We start from the raw sequence: 20,118 nt of genomic DNA, 5'->3' as shown, positions 1-20,118 counted from the left end.
TCCACATCTATTACTGTACGCCCCCCCCTCAGCAGGGTCACGGACCGGGTCTAGCCACCGTGACAACCCCAGAGCAGATACTCAGAGGCCCGGTACCGGGTACCCCTCGGCCCTGCGGCGGTGGGGGGCGCTACAACTTGGCGTCACGAACAGGATCTACTTAAGCCTGAAGAATCAGGTCATGTGTGCCTTGGAACTGTGATTTATCGTGCTTGGACTGTGCTTTATTGCAAAGACTGTGTGTTGCCATTTACCGCCAAAAGTTCCCGCCAAAAGTCGCCGCCATTGCAGCGTCACAGGAAGCGCGGAGGAAGAAGAAGGGCGTGCCATGGGAGGAGACTACCAAAGCAGCGCCAGAAGTAGCGACCGCCCCCTCCGACTCCTGCTGCGAGAGGACGACCTACCCAGCAACAGAGGAGAACCGCCCCCTGATTTGCAACGGCGGGAACGAGGTGAAGAAGGAGCCCGACCTCGGAGAAATGGCAGAGCCAGGTGCATTGCGTTGCCGCCGAATGCCCGACAGCGACGATGAGCAGCAAGTGCCCAAGCAACGGCGAGGTGATCCCGACTTGCCCTCACCCATCAGAGGCGGACTCGCGTCCACCGCCGGTGAAGGACCTGAACTCCTTGGAGCCGCCAGTGGAGGAGCCGAGCCTACCTATCCCAACCACGGAACCATGGAGGGCGGAGCCACATCAAGAGGCGGCTTCGGAAGAGCCGCGGTCCGGGCTGCAGCCGATTCCAGTGTCCTCATCAACGGAACAGATCGACATCGGTGGAATCACATCAGGCGCAGGTATGGACGGCACCCCTACTCCCCCGGCCGATTCTGCTCTCCCGACCGATCCGGCTCCCCTGACCGATCCCGCTCCGGTGACCGCTCCTCACCCCAGCAACAATAACCGTTTCTTCTCAGTGGAGCGGGTAGTCCTCACCCCCGACGCGATGGGGAAGCTGGTACCTCCACTACCGACCAAGATGGGGGAACCCATAGATGTAGGCCCGGACGGGGTGATTCTCCGGTGGGACACCCCCTGGAACGAGCCGTATGGAGCTCCGGGGGAGAGCCTCACCCTTGCGGTACTTACCTGGGAACAGTATAAGCAATGTTTAATCCAACACTGGAAAGATCGAGACGAGACCGAACAACATGATACACAACGTAGAAAGTCTGCGCACGGCAGGAAAGACGTGGTAAAGCGGGGAACTATGCTGGCCTACCACCCGAAGAGGGGATGGGGCTCCATACAGGAACCGGGGCTACCAACTGATGTCTTTGTTACTAGTTACAACGTAAAAACTCCCTGCTGCAGTCGAGATGGTGACCCATTGCAAAGGGGGGGGATCAGGTGACCTACACTCGCCACCGGAATGCACAAGGATGGTGCGCTCGGAACGTCCACCGGTGTGAGCCTGAGGGAGCGTCACCTGTTGCCCCGATCATGACTGATCCAGATTTGCCAGATCTTGTTACTATCACCACCGTACGCCTTGTAGCAGCTACTGAACTTGCAAGTAGGGTTAGCCTTCAAATCCAGACACCGGGTGATCTGTCAGCACCTGGGGGACCAACCACCGGTGCTGACATTGCATCGGCCAGGGACAGGAAACCACCTTGTGCACCACAAGAGTAAGATCTTAAAACTCTGCATAATATGTAAATAGTTCTTCAAACTGTTTGGTTTCTGCTACGTTGCTGCTAAACCCGTCCAGGGTTAACTCTTAAAGGGATCCCTTTGTTGACCCGGGATCCCTATTGCTTTTTGTTTGTTTTTTTCTACCTTTTGCTCTGTTACTAAGAAACTGCTGGAATCATGAACAATGCATGATACAAACTTCTTGTATATAGTTTGCACCTTCTTAAAGGTGCTCTCTACTGGTTTTATATAAAAGACGGACTCTTTGCGAAGATACGGTTATTGGAACTTGTACTGGAGTCATTGCTGCATACGGACTTGCAGCTTGAAAAGTTGCACTACCTCATAGAGACTTGGTCCCCTCTTAAAGGGGATGTTCATCAATAGCACTTAAGGAATGATGATGCTTTAAAAGAAGAAGTAATAATGTTGATATGTGAAAGTTAAATGTAACCAATTAGTTGATTGTAAGAAATGTTCTATAATGTTAATAGAAGAATGAGGACAGGAAGTGAACCCGTAGGGGTTAGTGGTGAGTCCTCTTAGGAGCCATATAGAGATGGCTCAGTGATCTCAAACTGAAAGAAAAACATGTTCTATACTGTGTATAGTAGTGGAAGGACAGTAGGCTCGGGCGGAAAGGAGCGGTCCTGTAATAGAAAGGAGAGGCAGTAGGTCTGGAGTCGTTAGGACAGGCGGTCCTGCAGACGTAAAGTAGGAGAATGTAGCACAGTTGCTTAAGCCTTATAATGTGTTATAAGAAGGTCTTTAGTGGATTTAGAGTGTACATCCTTAAAGGCAATGTTGAATTAATGTTTAAAATTTTGCAATTAGTAGAATACCCGGTTGGGTAAGAAAAGTTATTTAAAAGTATTTAACCATGTTTGTAACGTTTAAGTGTCCTCACCTCCCATAAAGGGAAGCTCTGTTCAAATATGCTTATTGTTATTGCACTCACAAAAATTGTATGTCTTTTTGCTGACATGTATTGTTGTTTTCTTCCCAGTCCAGGAGTACTGGATTTAACCGGGGGGGAGTGCAGCGCCCCAGAGTCCTGGTCGTTGCAGTACTGTGGCTCCGCCGCTAAGGGGGGCTATGGTACGTCTGATGGCACTGAAGGAGTTCATCTGACCAGGTATCACATACACCAATACATTTCACAGTCGGGCCTCCAGGGGGAGCTAAGGGTGCTATTTATTAGGCCACTCCTCACCGTGTGGGTAAACTGGGGGTCAGGCAGGAAGTTAGACAGAAAGCTGACTGGGTTGGAACCAGACAACACCTGGTGGCAGAGGGTGTTGTGGGGGAAGATTCGGTAGGGTCCCTGTCAGGTTTGGGACCCTGACAGAGGCCTGGCAACAAGAAAGAACGTCACGGGACCGTGCCTGCTCAGCATAGCGGCGGTGCCCTAAGAAAGGATCAGAAGCGAGATATATTGTGCTGAGTGAGAAACGAGATCAAAGCAAGAAGGAGAATACCAGTAGGAGTCGTGCTGTAAGACCGAGGCAACATCCTACTGAGGCGCACAACCGGCGGCCGGAACGCCGAGGAAGTATTCATATATTTAGCTCCAAGCAATACTTCAAACCAACGGCAGGACAGTCAGTCATAGGCGGGCTGTCTCACCTAAATCACCTATGCAGACATAGGGGGCAACCTGTGGAGAGGGGCGACACTAGGGTCCCGGAAGAGCTCCGAGCCTACCCGTCATACGGGTGCGTCCCAACCATAACACCGGGAGGGACGGAGGATTAGCAGAACATCATCTAATCGAATTGTTGTGAGGGAACACGAGAAACAGACACAACAGTTGTTGGGACTATCCCGTAAGCACAGCAGGGGAGGACCACAACACATAGCGCTACCAGGAAGGCACAGATTTCCACCTGCAAAGAGAACTCTGGAGGTGCCATTGGACCGGCCGGACTTGCGCAGCCTGGTGAACCGTATTCCGGACTGAGGACCCAGAGACCTTCAGTAAAGAGGTAAAGAGACTGCAACCTGGTGTCCTCGTTATTTACTGCACCGCACCACCACCACCATCCACATCTATTACTGTACGCCCCCCCCCCCCCTCAGCAGGGTCACGGACCGGGTCTAGCCACCGTGACAACCCCAGAGCAGATACTCAGAGGCCCGGTACCGGGTACCCCTCGGCCCTGCGGCGGTGGGGGGCGCTACAACTATATGGCACCTAATGAATGAACCTTAGTTTCGTGCAAGTGAGTGTTACTGGATAGTTTGCAATGTGGGCGTGTACTTCTGCCTCCTTATGATACTGACCAATCATAAGCAGGCAGCAACATAGAAGTGCAGAAGGACTCACAGTCTCCCTGCGGTGCAATACAATCCACCCGCCAATCAGAGGCTGGTAGCTGACATCGGCATGCCCATCACAGACGTCATGCACTATGTCACTTGCACACCAAAGTCACTTGCTGGCTTCAGCACCAGCTATACAAGAGGATGCCACGCATTGTGGGAGCGGGGAAAGATAAAAAGAATCATATCCAACAGGAAATTTTCTCCCAAACCCCTAACATCATGCATTGTCCTCTCTCCTGCACTGCATCTAGCTTTCTTTCTGTCTTTGACTCTGTCACAGAACAAGAAGTTACCAAGCTCCTCCCATCTTCTCACCCTACCACCTGCACCAGTGACCCTATTCCCTCACATCTCCTCCCTTTTCTCAGCTGTCACCATTCACCTTACTAAAATATTTAGGCCGCAGTCACACGCTCAGTATTTGGACAGTATTTCATATCAGTATTTGGAAGCCAAAATCAGGAGTGGAACAATCAGAAGAAAAGTATAATAGAAACCCGTCACCACTTCTGCATTTCTCGCCCACTCCTGGTTTTGGTTTACAAATACAGATGTAAAATACTGACCAAATACTGATCATATCTGGTAGCTTTCCCTTCTCATTTAAAAATGCCATCATACATCCATTACTTAAAATACCAGCACTTGACCAGAACTCTGCTGCTAACCATAGACCTGTCTCTAATCTTCCCTTCATCTCTAAACGCCTGGTCCACTCCCGTCTGATCCGCTGTCTCTCAGATCACTCGATTCTCGACCCTTTACAATTCGGTTTCCCTTCTTTACACTCTACGGAAACTGCCCTCACTAGAGTCTCTAATGATCTACCAACAGCTAAATCTAATGGTCACTGCTCCCTGCTGATTCTCCTTGGATCTCTCTCTCACTGTGGATCATCAGCTCCTCCTCACTATGCTCTGCTCTATCGGCCTTAAGGACACCGTTCTCTTCTGGTTCTCCCCCTATCTCTCTGACCGCTCCTTCACTGTGTATTTTGCTGGTTCCTCCTCCTCTCACCTTCCCCTTACTGTAGGGGTTCCTCAAGGATCAGTCCTAGGCCCCCTCCTCTTCTCTCTATACACTGCCCCTATTGGACAAACAATCAGTAGATTCGGTTTTCAGTACCATCTCTCTGCTGCTGACACCCAATTATACACTTCTTCCCCTTACATCACCCCTGTATTACTACAAAACACTAGTGATTGTCTGTCCGCTGTCTCTAACATCATGTCCTTCCTCGATCTCAAACCGAATTTGTCAAAAACTGAACTCCCTGCACTAACCTACCTATGCCCGACATTGCCATCTCCGTGTGTGGTTCCACCATTATTGCCCTGCAGCACACCCGCTGCCTTGGGGTCATACTTGATTCCGAGCTTTCATTCACCCCCCACATCCGGTCGCTCGCTCATGTCACCTACACCTGAAAAACCATCTCTAGAATTCGACCTTTTCTTACCTTTGACTCTGTAAAAACTCTCACTGTTTCTCTTATTCATTCTCGTCTGGACTATTGTAATGCCATACTAGTCCATCTCCCTCTTACCAAACTCTCCCCTCTCCAATCCGTCCTGAATGCAGCAGCCAGGATCATATTCCTGTCCAACTGCTACACTGATGCCTCCACCCTGTACCAGTCGTTGGCGGATCCTCTACAGGGTCCAATATAAATGTATCACGCTCACCCACAAGCACTCCAGGGATCAGCACCCCTCTACATCTCCTCCCTCGACTCCATCTACCACCCTACCCGTGCCCTCCGTTCTGCTAATGACCTAAGACTAACATCCACAATCATCTGAATCTCCCACTTCCGTCTCCAAGACTTCTCACAAGCTGCACCAATTCTCTAGAATGCTCTACCCAGGACAATTCGATAATTTCCCAAAACCCACAGTTTTAAGCGTGGCATAAAAATGCATATCCCCACCTCACTTATCTAACTATCCCGATTTTGCCCTTATAAAATTTTCTTCCATATCAGGACCCTCTTGGCATCTGTTCACACCCTCCACTCACTTATTAGCCCTCTGTGTCTCTACTGTACACATACTGACTGTGCGGTTCATGCTGCGTTATGTGCATTCCCTATTTATATTGATGGCCGCACCGTACAATACAAGCAGTTTTTAACTTTTACCTTTTGTTTCTCCCGTTTCCTCATAGACTGTAAGCTTGTGAGCAGCAGGACCCTCACTCTTCCTGGTATCTGTTACATTATTTGTTACTCTAATGTCTTTATTGTCTGCGCAAGTCACCTCTGTAATGTAAAGTGCTGCAGAATATGTTGGTGCTTATTATAAGAATCATAGGATTGGGTCTTTTTTACATTTCTTGAAGAAGAGCTGAGAAACAGGCACATTATTACTGGAAGGGCAACAGGATGGAGAACAATATACCAGGAAAAACGAGACATTATTCCAGGAAAGGACCCAGGATGGAGACATTATACTAGGAAGGTGCCAAGGATGGGGGACATTGTACCGGGAAGGTGCTCAAGATAGGAGACATTATACCAGGAAGGGGCCCAGGAAGGAGACATTATACCAGGAAGGGGCACAGGATGGAGAACAATATAACAGGGAATGGGAAACATTATTTCAGGAAAGGGCCCAGGATGGAGACATTATACCAGGAAGTTGCCCAGGATGGGGGACATTATACCAGGAAGAGGCTCAGGATGGAGACATTGTACCAGGAAGGTGCCCAGGATGGAGACATTATAACAGGAAGGGGCATAGGATGTAGGACATGTTTTCAAGAAGGTGCTCAGAATTGGGGACATTAAAACAGGAAGGCGCAAAGCATGGTAGATATTAAAATAGGAAGGGGCCCAAGGTGACTGACATTATTTCAGGAAGGGGCCAAGGATGGGGGGGCATTATTACATGGGGGTAAACAAGAATGTCTTCATAGGATCTGGGACACTGTAAGAGCTCATACATCTGACAAACTTGCAGGTGGGGGCCCAGGTCCAAATTTTACACCGGGACTCACCGGACTCTGGTTACGCCACTGTATTCAGTAACGTATGCCGTTTGTGTAAGTAAATATGGTGACAGATCCGCTCTCTATGGGTAACAGATGAATATTGTGGCCCCCAGATTTGCACAGCCCGTGTCCGGCACATCATTCTGGGGCAGGATTCCCATAGTCCTATCGCTTTCTATGTGGACGCGTCACGTGAAACAGGCAGTGGTTTAATTTCACCCTACGAGTCGTCTGATGACTTGAAATCTGCGATGCCGACTATTTACAACATTTTATGCAGATTTTATCTGTGGAAAGTTGTAAATTTCCGTAAAGAAAATTAAGTTTTCCTTTAATTACAGTCAGCAGCCAATTCCTGCCAGATCCCCAAGTGAGATCACAAGTGTCAATATTACGTTAGCGCCGCTCCTTGTGCCCAAACACCTCCACTGTGCACATAAAGTGCTACATTAATACCTGGCACCTCATTAATCCCTAACACTTGTTATTCCTGATGCAGAGTTGGGCTCCCACACATCTCCCTGCTATAGGAGGTGCACTTAGTTTAGTGTCCATTAGCACTATGGGGAGCAGAATAATTTCTGCAATAGACCCCAACACCACAATGTGATTTTGCAGGGTGAAGTATATGAAGTGCAAATGGAGCGCCCCACGCGTAAGGGCAATGGGGTACTTGGTACCGGGTCTCTCTCGGTTCTGGGGATGTCACGGTGTTCGTGACGCCACCTGTGGTGTTCGGTCGGGGTGACCGACGCTGCTTAGGGGTCCGCTGGGGTGATGGAATGGCAGCTAGATGGTATACCTTCCCACAGGTGAAGTATGTCCCCAGGGCTTCCCAGATGTGTAGGTGGTGATGGTGGACGAAGTAAGGTGCAATGAATAACGAGGACACAAAGGTTGCAGTCTCTTTACCTTTTACTGAAGACTCCAGCGTCCACAGTCCAGAGTACCGTTCACAGGGCAGGCAGAGTCCGTCCGGTCCGAAGGCAAATCCAGAGTTCTCTTAACCAGGTGGAAATCAGTAGCCTTCCTACTAGCGCCTGTGTGTTGTAGTACCTCCCTGCTGAGCACCACGGGAAAGTCCTCACAACCTTTGTAGATGTTTCTGATGTTCTCTCTCTCTCTGTCCCCCAGATGATATGGATAGGACGACCCGTATGACGGGGTAGGCCTGGAGCTTATTTATAGGGACCCTACAGACGCCCCTTTCCGACAATTTGCCTCCGTGTCTTCTTAGGTATTAAGGTCGGGCAGCCAATTTGGAATCGACTGTCCTGCCGGTCTCTGAAGTAATGCGTAGAGTCAATTACTCCCTCGGTGTTCCGGCCACCGGCTACGCGCCTCAGAAGGAGGCTGCCGATCTTGGGGCAGAACTCCTCCCGGTATTATCTCCTTGTGCTGTGACTTCATTTTTCATTCTCCACAATACACTTCTCTTCGTGTCCTTTCTTAGGATGCTGCTGCATGGGGTGCAGGCGCAGCTCCGTAGCTTTCTATCTCTTGCTAGGCCTCTGCCAGGATCCCACCCCTGACAGGGACCCTCTGTCTGCAGCTCAGATGTTCCTCCTTCTCCCCCTGTCTGCCTGACAGGTCTTCTCTGGGTCAAACCCAGGCAGCTTCTGACTGACTTCCTATCCAACCCACCAGTTTTACCCATGTGTGAGGAGTGCCCTAATAGATAGGAGCAAGGCTCCCCCTGGTGGACTGGAGGGTGAAGTGTAGTGTGTGACTTGTGATACCTGGCAAGGTGAACTCCTTTAATACCATCAGACGTAATATCACTCCCCCCTGGTGAAAGAGCGACATTACTGCAACGACCAGGACTCTGGGGCGCTGCACAAAAATGGCAGATGCTTCTAGGTCCTGGGTGCACAAGGGGGACCCAAAAGCCCTTCTGCCACAAAAACATCCATATAATTGGCCCATAGTCAGCTGGGGCCGGGTATAGATTTTGGGCCTTTTTGAGTGCAGCTTTAACCCCCATGGGTGCTCCAAAGGACAGGTGTTATTCCTAATGGTCTGAGACATCCATTACAGCCTCCAGGGGAGTCCTCACCCAGCTTTTCCAGATTCCAGAACAGCAAACATAACTACATAACCCTATACTTTCCAACATCTTCTTTGGTAAAAGTGGGTCGTTTATGTCCCAAGTACTACAATGGGAGCACAAAAAAATAAATAAATCATGCAGACTTGCTGTAACAACCATGTGTGTGTGTATATATATATATATATATATATATATATATATATATATATATATATATATACTGTACATATAAATACACATACATACATATAAATGTTACAAAACTACATAGAAATATTTACAAAAAAAGGTCAAACATTGAAGCAAATAGGAATTTCTCATAGTTTGTTGTCTAATGAAGCAGAAGCAAAGAAATAAAATGGTTGTGAATGAGAATAAAAGGTTCCCCAGGGACCAATTAGCAGCGGGGCAGTGACCCGCGGCGCTGGAGGGCCCGTCTGTTACAGCAGCAGCCAGGCCTTGTTTACCAATATATCACCTGCCCAGTGAAGGGTTACATGACCTGCCTGCCACTTGCTCCTGTTAGTCACTTGCAATTTATGTCATTGTTCACACCAGAATCACAAGTCACACCACACTGCCTATTATTACCCGCAGAGAATAACAAACCAACAATATGGAGTAAAGATACCTGATGGCAAATGTGACAAGAGACCTGGAGGCAACAAGTCAGTGCTCAGTCAATGGCAGTTATGTATTACTGGTAGTATTTGTCTACATTAGTAGTAGGAGCAGAAGTAGCATGATACATTTGTTGTAGGAGTTTATCTTATTATTATTACTGGTTTTAGAAGTATTATTTATATTACCAGTGTTATCTAATAAAAGCAACAAGTATTTATTAGAAGTAAAAAAAGAAAAAAAATCACAGGAAAAGAAGCAGCCACACCAACACCAGGGGAGAATACCAATGCACTGGCAGGGTGCAGGGTAAAGGCGGAGGCAGCCCAGGTGCAAAATACTGATGAAGCGACCAGTCACAGACCCAGCAATTCATGGAGGGTTGGTCGCCACTGATGAGGCTTGCATAGGACGCCAGCCACACAGGGACGTGTGATGCACAGTGTCAGGCTTACAGCTGACTGTAGATCAGGCGGGCTGCCCAGCTCCATATAAGAGCCCCCCACAAGGATACACACCCCAATTCACCCAACAAACAGTAAAGGGTCTGGCTGTATCCTGCATAAAAATGCAAAAATGTGCAACGAAAGATGAAAAATAATGTATAAAACACATAAGGGATTGGTCGATATTTTGGCCAAAATTTGTAGGATCGCAGCCCACATCAAGGGTCCTTATATTGGCAAGTCCCTGCAAAATTGAAAATGCATGTCCTTGTGTGGGGCACTTATATGGTGCCTTGATCTAATAGTATGGGAGTCATTAATAGGCTGTACGCCAGAAACTGTGCATCACATGTACCTGTGTGACTGGCGTCCTATGCAAGCCTCATCTGTGTGCATTCTTAAGGCAGCCACCCCCTCCATGAATCGGTAGGTTGTGAGCGGCTGTTTTCATTAGTATTTTGTACATACATAATTCCATTACCTTTTCGTCATGTTGGTACAATTTCACCGTTGAAGAGTAAAATAAATAAATAAATAAATAAATCAAGAATAGAATATTTTACAATAGACAGGTAGGTAATTGGTTAAAACATCTTAGTGACAATCATTTTGTGCAATTTTGTGACAGCCCAATCTTTATATCACAAAATCAATGTGGCTGCAGTGAATATACTCCTACCACTAGGTGGAGCTATTCTCAAACTGCCTGAAGAATACTTTTGGTGTAACAGCACAGCATGTGGACAGGCAGGGTACTGCAAGTGAAATATATGATATTAGTTCCTGTGCTATATAAAATGACAATCCATATTTATGTAAGGTTAAATAAAAAGGTTCCTTTCCACAGTTTTTAATTAAGAGAAGCTATTTAGGCCATTTATATGTGTAGAATTTCACAGTCCTATCTGTGATTTCTGTCTTCGGCTTGTGTTTGCCCAGTAGTTGTGCCGCCATATAAAGAGTAATGAGCAGCGAGGACAGCAGAGCGCACATTAATTGTCATCGGTGTAATGATCTGCACCTCTCTTCCCCTGGGGCTCTCCATCTTTTCCCCAGCTGAAAGGCCAAACCAGCCTGGAATGACATTAACTATGTGATGAATGACCTCCCCGGCACGCGCCCGATCCAGTGATTGATCATGTCCAATTAATTCCTAGGAGAAATCAATGGTCTCTACCTAGCTCATTTACATTAATTACAAATACAAACCTCAAAATGAATTCCCTCTTCATGCGTTCTGGGGACAAGACCAGGACCTGGCGCTAATGAAATCTCAGGCAAATCTTCTTCACTCTCCATTTTTCATTAATATCAATATGTTAAATGTATTTGTTGTATTTAGATATATGTTACTCATGATATATCCCATAGAATGTAAGTCCGCAAGGACAGGGTCCTCTCCCCTCTGTACCAGTCTGTCACTGTCAACTTGTTTACTGTAAACGATATCTATAACTCTGTATGTAACCCCTTTCTCATGTACAGCACCATGGAATTAATGGTGCTATATAAATAAATAATAATAATAATATATGCATATGGTGGCAATTTCCTGCCAACTCGTATGCTAATTGTTCATAAAGGAGAACAAAAAATGGTGAAATGGGAAATGTAACTAATGTCTTTACTGTTCTGTAATATGAAAGCCCAAATCATACTGATGGATTACTGGAAAATTCTGATGACAACATTTGCCCATATGATTTCTATCGAGCACTTTATAGTCAAGAAAACTTTAACTGAACCAAAAATAAAATGATAATACAACTACCACACATATACAGGAAAATTACTGCAACCTCCCCTATACACAGGAGTATACATACTATAATACTGCCCCTATGTACAATGTAACTACTATAATACTGCCCCTATGTACAAGAATATAACTACTATAATACTGCTCCCTATGTACAAGAATATAACTACTATAATACTGCTCCTATGTATAAGAATATAAATTACTATAATACTGCCCCTATGTACAAGAATATAACTACTATAATACTGCTCCTATGTACAAGAATATAACTGCTATAATACTGCCCCTATGTACAAGAATATAACTACTATAATAATGCTCCTATGTATAAGAATATAACTACTATAATACTGCCCCTATGTACAAGAATATAACTACTATAATACTGCTCCTATGTACAAGAATATAACTACTATAGTACTGCCCCTATATACAAGAATATAACTACTATAATACTGCTCCTATGTACAAGAATATAACTGCTATAATACTGCCCCTATGTACCAGAATATAACTGCTATAATACTGCTCCTATGTACAAGAATATAACTACTATAATACTGCCCCATGTACAAGAATATAACTACTATAATACTGCCCTTATGTACATAAATATAACTACTATAATACTGCCCCTATGTACAAGGATATAACTACTATAATGCTGTCCCCATGTACAATAATATAACTACTATAATGTTGCCCCTATGAACAATGTAACTACTAGAATAGTGCTCCCTATGTACAAGTATATAACTACTATAATACTGCCCCCTATGTACAAGAATCTAACTACTATAATACTGTCCCTATGTACAAGAATATAGCTACTATAATACTGCCCCTATGTACAAGAATATAACTACTATAATACTGCTCCTATGTACAATAATATAACTACTATAATACTGCTCCTATATACAAGAATATAACTAATATAATACTGCCCCCTATGTACAAGAATATAACTACTATAATACTGCCCCCTATGTACAAGAATATAACTACTATAATACTGCCCCTATGTACAAGAATATAGCTACTATAATACTGCTCCTATGTACAAGAATATAACTACTATAATACTGCTCCTATGTACAAGAATATAACTACTATAATACTGCCCCTATGTACAAGAAGATAACTACTATAATACTGTCCCTATGTACAAGAATATAACTACTATAATACTACCCCTATGTACAAGAATATAACTACTATAATACTGCTCCTATGTACAAGAATATAACTACTATAATACTGCTCCTATGTACAAGAATATAACTACTATAATACTGCCCCTATGTACAAGAAGATAACTACTATAATACTGCTCCTATGTATAAGAATATAACTACTATAATACTGCTCCTATGTACAAGAATATAACTACTATAATACGGTCCCTATGTACAAGAATATAACTACTATAATACTGCTCCTATGTACAAGAATATAACTACTATAATACTGCTCCTATGTACAACAATATAACTACTATAATACTACCCCTATGTACAAGAATATAACTACTATAATACAGCTCCCGTGTACAAGAATATAACTACTATAATACTGCTCCCATGTACAAGAATATAACTACTACAATACTACCCCTATGTACAAGAATATAACTACTATAATACTGCTCCTATATACAAGAATATAACTACTATAATACTGCCCCCTATGTACAAGAATATAACTACTATAATACTGCCCCCTATGTACAAGAATATAACTACTATAATACTGCCCCTATGTACAAGAATATAACTACTATAATACTACCCAAATGTACAAGAATATAACTACTATAATACTGCTCCTATGTACAAGAATATAACTATTATAATACTGCTCCTATGTACAAGAATATAACTACTATAATACTACCCCTATGTACAAGAATATAACTACTATAATACTGCTCCTATGTACAAGAATATAACTACTATAATACTGCTCCTAAGTACAAGAATACAACTACTATAATACTGCTCCTATGTACAAGAATATAACTACTATAATACTGCTCCTATGTACAAGAATACAACTACCGTACTATAAAACTGCTCCTATGTACAAGAATATAACTACTATGATACTGCCCCAATGCATAAGAATATAACTTCTATAATATTGCCCCCCTATGTACAAGAATCTAACTACTATAATACTGTCCCTATGTACAAGAATTTAACTACTATTATACTACCCCTATGTACAAGAATATAACTACTATAATACTGCTCCTATGTACAAGAATATAACTACTATAATACTGCTCCTATGTACAAGAATATAACTACTATAATACTGCCCCTATTTACAAGAAGATAACTACTATAATACTGCTCCTATGTATAAGAATATAACTACTATAATACTGCTCCTATGGACAAGAATATAACTACTATAATACGGTCCCTATGTACAAGAATATAACTACTATAATACTGCCACTATGTGCAAGAATATAACTACTATAATACTGCTCCTATGTACAAGAATATAACTACTATAATACTGCTCCTATGTACAAGAATATAACTACTATAATACTGCTCCTATGTACAAGAATATAACTACTACAATACTACCCCTATGTACAAGAATATAACTACTATAATACTGCTCCTATGTACAAGAATATAACTACTATAATACTGCTCCTATGTACGAGAATATAACTACTATAATACTGCTCCTATGTACAAGAATATAACTACTATAATACTGCTCCTATGTACAAGAATATAACTACTATAATACTGCCCCCATGTACAAGAATATAACTACTATAATTCTGCCCCTATGAACAAGAATACAACTGCTACAATACTGCCCCTTTGTACAAGAATATAACTACTATAATACTGCCCCTATGTACATTCCCTGACAGAAGTTATGTCGCTTATCCATGTTATGTAAATAAAAGCTTATAACCTGATGTTAAATTCATCCATTGGTTGTATAAATTATACTTTTGAAAGCTGAAACGTTCCGAAATGTGGTTTTGGTTAAGAAAATAAATTGGCATCAATGCAGAAATATTGATCAGTTAATGGACACAGAATGGTCAGATTTTGGCAAGACAAAAGTTTTGTCGCCTGGTCATATAATGCACCCAATCCTAGTTTACATCCTCACCTGTGCTCAGTAAATAATTGGTTAATTAGTGTGTGTGTATAAAAAGAAACCCAGCACCCCAGACCTTCACTTGACCTGCAACTTGAGCTCTGACAACATGCCAAAAATCTACCCTGCGACCAAAGCCTGGATTATCAAGAGGCTGAAGACCAGGTCCACTGCAGAGGTGGCTGGCACCTTTAATGTGTCTCAGCGTCAAGTACAAAGAATTAAAAAAATATTTGAAGAGACTGGAGATGTTTGACAAGCCCAGGTCCGGCAGACCCCGCAAGACAGCTGCTCAGGAGGAACGTTTGTTTGTTAGAAAATCCAAAGCAAGCCCCTCTTCCACTGCAGCAGAGCTCCAACAGGCCTGGTCACCTCAAGTCCCTGTGTCAACTAGAACAGTTTGTAGGATTCTGTCTCAAAATGACCTCCATGGTCGAATCAGTGCCCAGAAGCCAGCACTAAACAAAAGGCAAATAAAAAACCGTGTGGCATTTGCAACGTCCCACAGCCTACTAAACAGATGGATGCTGGAAAAGTGGCAGAACGTGGATTTCTATGATGAATCTTCAGTAGAATTACACCACAGCCACCGAAAATACTGCAGGAGTCCTACTGGAGCCCGTATGGATCCAAAATACACCCAGAAAACAGTTAAATTTGGTGGTGGAAAGATCATGGTCTGGGGTTACACTCAGTATGGGGGTGTGCAAAATATTTGCAAGGTGAAAGGCAATATAAATAGCCTAAAATATCAAGACGTATTAGCTACCTCAATCATAAAAGGGGTCAAATTCTGCAGCAGGATGGTGCTCAGGGCCGGACTGGGACTAAAATTCAGCCCTGGCATTTGAAGTCACACAGGCCCACTTGTCGCATGGTGACTGTATAATATCTTTGTACACTTGTAGGCTACAAGAAGTGAGGGGAGTGTAACACGACTATATAACATATAATTACAGCTGTATCCAGCATTACAGCTCAGTCCTCACAGAATGTAATACAGCACAGCCCCCATAGACTATAATACAGCACAGCCCCCATAGAATGTAATACAGCACAGCCCCCATAGAATGTAATACAGCACAGCCCCCATAGAATGTAATACAGCACAGCCCCCATAGAATGTAATGCAGCCAGCCCCATAGAATGTAATACAGAACAGCCCCATAGAATTTAATGCAGCACAGTCCCCATAGAATGTAATGCAGCACAGCCCCCATAGAATGTAATGCAGCCAGCCCCATAGAATGTAATGCAGCACAGCCCCCATAGAATGTAATGCAGCCAGCCCCATAGAATTAAATGCAGCACAGCCCCATAGAATATAATGCAGCCCAGCCACATAGAATATAATGCAGCACAGCCCCATACAATATAATGCAGCACAGCCACCATACAATGTAATGCAGCCAGCCCCATAGAATATAATGCAGCACAGGCCCATAGAATGGAATGCAAACAGCCCCCATAGAATGTAATGCAGGCAGCCACCATACAATATAATGCAGCACAGCCCCCATAGAATGTAATGCAGGCAGCCCCCATAGAATGTAATGCAGGCAGGCAGCCCCCATAGAATGTAATGCAGGCAGGCAGCCCCCATAGAATGTAATGCAGGCAGGCAGCCCCCATAGAATGTAATGCAGGCAGGCAGCCCACATAGAATGTAATGCAGGCAGGCAGCCCCCATAGAATGTAATGCAGGCAGGCAGCCCCCATAGAATGTAATGCAGGCAGGCAGCCCCCATAGAATGTAATGCAGGCAGGCAGCCCCCATAGAATGTAATGCAGGCAGGCAGCCCCCATAGAATGTAATGCAGGCAGGCAGCCCCCCCCATAGAATGTAATGCAGGCAGGCAGCCCCCATAGAATGTAATGCAGGCAGGCAGCCCCCATAGAATGTAATGCAGGCAGGCAGCCCCCATAGAATGTAATGCAGGCAGGCAGCCCCCATAGAATGTAATGCAGGCAGGCAGCCCCCATAGAAAGTAATGCAGGCAGGCAGCCCCCCCCCAATAGCTCCACAATCCAGTCAGCACTCATTGATAAAAAAAAACAAACACACTACTCACCTCTCTCCTCGTGTCCCGCGCTGCTCCTGGCTCCGGCCTCAGCAGTCGCAGTCTGCCCGCCCGGTCACACAGCAGGTGCGCGATGATATGACGTCATCGCGCACCCGCAGTGTCAACGGCAGGCAGAGCGGGGAATGATGGGAGAGGGGGTGTCAGCAGACGCTCTCTCCTCCATCATTGCATTCAACTGTACCGGCGTCTATGACGCCGGTATAGTTGAATGCGGGGCCGGGAGTGTGCCGCGACAGCGTGGGGAGTGTGCCGACAGCGGCACATTCGAGCGGCCCACTACTGCCATCGGCCCTTCTGGCATTTGCCAGAACTGCCCTATGGCCAGTCCGGCCCTGATGGTGCTCCATCTCATACATCCATCTCTACACCAAAGTTCCTCCAGGCAAAAAAGATCAAGGTGCTCAAGGACTGGCCAGCCCAGTCACCAGACATGACCATGATTGAGCATGTTTGGGGTAGGATGAAGGAGGAAGCTTGGAAGACAAAGCCAAAGAATCTAGATGAACTCTGGGAGGCATGTAAGACTGCATTCTGTGCTATTCCTGATGACTTCATTAATAAATTGTATGAATCATTGTTCAACCGCATGAATGCAGTCCTTTAAGCTCATGGAAGTCACACAAAATATTAAATATGACTCTAATAGCACCACAACTTCATTCACCAATGTTATGCAACATATATTTGTATTTTAAGTTAATTATTTGTTTGAATATCAAATTACATTCTGTGGGCGACCAAACTTTTGTCTTGCCAAAATCTGACCATTCTTGTCCATTAACTGATCAATATTTCTGCATTGATGACAATTTTTTTTCTTAACCTAAACCACATTTGGGAGGGTTTCAGCTTTCAAAAGAATAATTTATACAACCAATGGATGAATTTAACGTCAGGTTATAAGCTTTTATTTATATAACATGGATAAGTGACATAACTTCGGTCAGGGAGTGTACAAGAATATAACTACTATAATACTTTTCCTATGGACAAAAATATAACTGCTATAATACTGCCCCTATGCACAAGAATATAACTACTATAATACTACCCCTATATACAAGAATATAACTACTATAATACTGCACCTATGTACAAGAATATAACTACTATAATACTTTTCCTATGGACAAAAATATAACTGCTATAATACTGCCCCTATGCACAAGAATATAACTACTATAATACTACCCCTATGTACAAGAATATAACTACTATAATACTTTTCCTATGGACAAGAATATAACTACTATAATACTGCCCCTATGTACAAGAATATAACTACCATAATACTGCCCCTATGTACAAGAATATAACTACTATAATACTTTTCCTATGGACAGGAATATAACTGCTATAATACTGCCCCTATGTACAAGAATATAACTGCTATAATACTGCCCCTATGTACAAGAATATAACTACTATAATACTTTCCCTATGGACAGGAATATAATTGCTATAATACTGCCCCTATGTACAAGAATATAACTACTATAATACTGTTCCTATGGACAAGAATATAACTGCTATAATACTGCCCCTATGTACAAGAATATAACTACTATAAAACTGGCCCTATATACAAGAATATAACTATTATAATACTGTTCCTTTGGACAAGAATATAACTGCTATAATACTGCCCCTATGTACAAGAATATAACTACTATAATACTGCTCCTATGTACAAGAATATAACTACTATAATACTGCCCATATGTACAAGAATATAACTACTATAATACTGCCCCTATGTACAAGAATATAACTACTATAATACTTTTCCTATGGACAAGAATATAACTGCTATAATACTGCCTCTATGTACAAGAATATAACTGCTATAATACTGCCCACTATGTACAAGAACATAACTACTATAATACTGCTCCTATGCACAAACAATTATAATACTCTCCTTAATATACAATGATGTTACATTTTACTTTTATTATTAAACTATTTTGCTAATACCCTGAGTTACACATTACATGCAGGATTTGTGTCAATAGCTGAATTCCCTACTGTAGATTATACATCTATATATATAATTGTCTAAGGGGTACTTCCGTCTTTCTGTCTGCAACTTCCGTCACGGAAATCCCGCATCACTGATTGGTCTCGCCAGCTGCCTGTCATGGCTGCCGCGACCAATCAGCGACGGGCACAGTCCGATTAGTCCCTCCCTACTCCCCTGCAGTCAGTGCCCGGCGCCCGCTCCATACTCCCCTCCAGTCACCGCTCACACAGGGTTAATGCCAGCGGTAACGGACCGCGTTATGCCGCGGGTAACGCACTCCGTTACCGCTGCTATTAACCCTGTGTGTCCCCAACATTTTACTATTGATGCTGCCTATGCAGCATCAATAGTAAAAAGATGTAATGTTAAAAATAATAAAAAAACAAAAAACCTGCTATTCTCACCTTCTGTCGTCCGACGATGCGCTCGCGCCTGCCGCCATCTTCCGTTCCCAGAGATGCATTGGAAAATTACCCAGAAGACTTAGCAGTCTCGTGAGACCGCTAAGTCTTCTGGGTAATTTCGCAATGCATCCTGGGAACGGAAGATGGCAGAGCCACGCGCGCATCGCCAGAGCTTCGCTGGATCCCGGCGGGTGAGTATATAACTATTTTTTATCTTAATATTTTTTTTTAACAGGGATATGGTGCCCACACTGCTAAATACTGCGTGGGCTGTGTTATATACTGCGTGGCTGCTATATAATACATGGGCAGTGTTATATACTGTGTGGGCTGTGTTATATACTGCATGGGCTGTGCTATATACTACGTGCCCTGTGCTATATACTGCGTGGCCTGTGTTATATACTGCGTGGCCTGTGTTATATACTACGTCGCCTGTGCTATATACTGCGTGGCTGCTATATACTGCGTGGGCTGTGTTATATAGTACGTGGGCTGTGTTATATACTGTTTGGGCTGTGTTATATACTGCGTGGCCACTGTTATATACTGTGTGGCCTGTATTAACGCATCGGGTATTCTAGAATATGTATGTATATAGCAGCCACATAGTATATAGCACAGGCCACGTACT

The sequence above is a fragment of the Ranitomeya variabilis genome, chromosome 2 (genome assembly GCF_051348905.1).
Source record: "Ranitomeya variabilis isolate aRanVar5 chromosome 2, aRanVar5.hap1, whole genome shotgun sequence".
Taxonomy (NCBI): domain Eukaryota; kingdom Metazoa; phylum Chordata; class Amphibia; order Anura; family Dendrobatidae; genus Ranitomeya; species Ranitomeya variabilis.
The sequence above is the reverse complement of the archived record's forward strand: the minus strand, read 5'-3'. Positions refer to the sequence as shown.